Source organism: Megascapheus bottae, chromosome 3, assembly GCF_031878675.1.
Source record: "Megascapheus bottae isolate mThoBot1 chromosome 3, mThoBot2.hap1, whole genome shotgun sequence".
NCBI lineage: Eukaryota > Metazoa > Chordata > Mammalia > Rodentia > Geomyidae > Megascapheus > Megascapheus bottae.
Window position 1 is genome coordinate 29,067,449 of NC_143511.1, and position 3,528 is coordinate 29,070,976.

At 42.9% G+C, this 3,528-nt stretch overlaps 1 pseudogene; it reads left to right on the forward strand.

The window, feature by feature from the left end:
- The first annotated feature begins 1,460 nt into the window (after positions 1–1,460).
- LOC150065119 (G patch domain-containing protein 4 pseudogene) lies at positions 1,461–3,242 on the forward strand (annotated as a pseudogene).
- The last annotated feature ends 286 nt before the right edge of the window (positions 3,243–3,528 follow it).

Here is a 3,528-nt window from a genome sequence, read left to right on the forward strand (position 1 = left end):
TTTTTTAAAAAACACTTGGTCAAAACCTAACAAAATAAGTACCAGGAAATGGGTACTTGCAAGATGAGGGGGCAATTTTCAGGAAAGGATTCATTGTCTATACCGCACAATTGAGGGAAGGGGTAGGTTGAAGGGAGGTGAAGACGCCAAAGTGATGACATAGATCAACATACATTATATACGTAAACTGCTTTGTTAAATGGCAAAATACATGACCTGAAAATGAAGAAAAGTAAGAGATGGGATGGGTTGAGAGGGGTAGGTTGAAACATGAGAAGGGGCAACATGGCTCAAGATGCACTATATTTACTAAACTGTTTTGGTGACTGGCCATTCCTTTGTACAACCACTTGATGATGAGAAAAAAATATTAAAAGAGAGAAATATCCTGTCTCTGAATTGTATGCGTGTTTGTGGGTGTGTGAAGGTGTGTGTTCAGGATGTAGCTTTCAGTCTCTAAATAGTGAAATCACAAACTAAAATATTCCTGTCACTGATGGAAAGATTAACTGGTTGTCTAGGTGAATCAAAACAAAGAAAGAAATGCATAGAATGTCATGCCACTTTAAGGAGACCTGTCATCACTAACCTCTAACGCTTAGCAAAAACCCTCAGCAACTCTTGCAATTTCCTCTTCTTTCCAGGACACCTGGAGTATAGATGTAAATAATCAACGTTGATTATCCTTTGATTTCAAGATTCAAATCTCAAAGAAGGAATGAAAATGGGCCCTGTGTTTTACAGGTGCCTAAATGAATGCTACTGTCAATTTTCATATCTTTTACAGGACTTACTTTAACTGAATTCATTTTTTGTCATTTGTAAAAATCAGGCATTCAATAAATGTATCCTCCCACCACTGCCCTAGTGACAAGAGTCCTATTATTTCTATAATACTATGAAGAAAAACTATTAATCTATGTCAGGAGTATTTGGTATAAAAATACACATTTATCACGGGTGCTATGGCTCATGCCTGTTACCCTAACTACTCAGGAGACTGAGATCTCTGAGGAGATGTCTGAGTTGCAGTTGGAAGCTAATTGGGGCAGGAAAGTTAATGAGACTCTTATTTCCAATAAACTACTCAGAAAAAGCCAGAAGTGGTACTGTGGCTCACTGATAGAGCACTAGCCTTGAGCAAACGAAGCTCAGGGATAATGTCCAGGGCCAGAAAAAAAGAAAAGAAAAACAAGGAAAACACACATTTACTTAAGAAAAATGAACTGCGGTAGTGTTTGTGGTGAGTTTACAAGTCCAGCATACATATATTTTTTTCGTCATCTTTACTGTCATACATTGCTCTATACTTACAACTATTTTTACTACAGTATAACTGTCAAACTCTGCGAGTCATAGTTTGAGATCGGAAAAGAAACACCAGAAAGGTTTACAAACATTGTGGTGACCATAAAAATAACTGTCTAGAAAGATGGCGGCGCGCAGGTTGCTGTGGCACGTGAGCTCGTCGGGAGGAGCCCTCGGTGAAGAAGGACAATGCCAACTTTCCTGGTGAAAGCCTGAAGACAGAGCTTTGTCCACCATGAGTGTCACTCCAGTGGTCAAGAGTCATGGAATGAAGTTTGCTGAGGAGCAGCTGCTAAAGCATGGATGGACTCAAGGCAAAGGCCTAGGCCGGAAGGAGAATGGCATCACTCAAGCCCTCAGAGTGACCCTGAAGCAAGACACTCATGGGGTGGGCCATGACCCTGCTAAGGAGTTCACAAACCACTGGTGGAATGAGCTCTTCAACAAGACTGCAGCCAATCTGGTTGTGGAAACTGGACAGGATGGAGTGCAGATAAAGCGCCTTTCTGAAGAGACTGCCAGTCGAAAGTGCTGCAAACCTAATTTATTGTATCAGAAGTTTGTGAAGACAGCCACACTGACTTCAGGTGGAGAGAAACCAAACAAATACTTGGAGAGCAACAGTGATGAAGATAACCGGGGACCCATACCTCCAAAGATTCTGACAGATGAAATGCTGCTCCAAGCCTGTGAGGGGCGAACAGCACACAAGGCTGCCCATCTTGGGATTACAATGAAGGCCAAGCTTGCTCGGCTAGAAGCCCAGGAGCAGGCCTTCTTGGCTCGTCTTAAAGGCCAGGGCGGGCTCTCAACCACATACGGAGAGCGATCCTACCCCAAAAAAGAAAAAAAAAGGAAGCAGAAAGATGAAGAAACTGTGGCAAATGAAAATTCAGGTGAAGAGTACCTAGAACAAAATAACCACAGCTTCAAGAAGAGCAAGAAGAAGAAAAGACAATGTCAGGAACAAGTTTTAGAAGACAGAGAAGGAATAACTGTAGGGTATGAGGAGGAAGAGGCTGTCGGACCAAATGAGCTTGAGAAACTAAAGAGCAGAGAACAATCAAATTGGTCCCTCAGGAAAAAGAAGAAAAAGAAGAGGCAGCACCAGGAAGAGGCAGTGAGAGTCTTCAGTGAAGAAGAAAGAGGCAAGGAAGCTGCAGATAGTGTCAGTACAGAAGAGGTGGACAGCAAAGCACACACTGACCTGTACATCAGAAGCAAAAAGAAGAGGCATCGTAAGCAAGAAGACTTGAACACAGAGGAGGAAGGAAGGCTGGAGACTGCTTTAGATGACAGGACTAGGGAAGCAGACAGCAGAGCCGGGAGTGATGGCAAAAGCAAGAAAAGCAAGAGGAAAAGACAAAAGCATCAGGAAGAGCAGGAGGAGGTTTGGGGTATAAGTCATGAACATGATGATGACAGGACTAGGGAAGAAAAAAGAAGAGATAAAAGACAGCGGTCACTTCTAGAGGAGGAGAGAGCTGGAGTCACCTCTGACCAGAGAGTCAAAAAGAAACAAATCAAAAAAAAAGAGACTGAAGGTCTGGTCAGGTGGTGCTCAATCAGTTACTTTCCAGTTGTAGCATCCAGAGAGCTGGGATGAAGCAGGGCTTTTGTTACCCATCTCATTTCCCAAGGAGGAAATTGGAACTTGCTGTCTGCTGAGAGAATCAGTGATATGCCTTTGCCGAGAAGTTCTATTCTTAACATGTCCTAACGGAGTCAGGAAGCTAAAAGACAAGGAGTGCTGGCAGCTGTGGGAAAAGGACTACAGATAGGGGCATATGTACTTGCAGGAACATCTATGTTAAAGAAGCCAAAAATGTACTCTGTGTGAAATGTATTCATTTTTTACTATTTTGAAGGCTAAGGAGAACATAAATTCAGGTCTGTGGGCTAGATTCAGGCCATACCAAATGATTATTAATAAATGTCAGTTCGAGCTCAGTGCCAGTGGCTCATGCCTAGTTTCTCAGGAGGTTGAGTTCAAAGCCAGTCCAGGAAAGAAAGCCTGAAACATAACCTGTAAGCCACCAAAAAGCCAGGAGGTAGGACCTGCGGCTCAGTGGTAGAGAACTAACCTTGAGCAAAAATCCTCACGGACAGTGTGCAGATCCTTGAGTTCAAATCCCAGTCCAAGCACCAAATTTAAGGAAAAGTCAGTTTAGACTCCTGGCCTACAGGTTAAGTACCAAAACTATCTCCATTCCCAGCCTG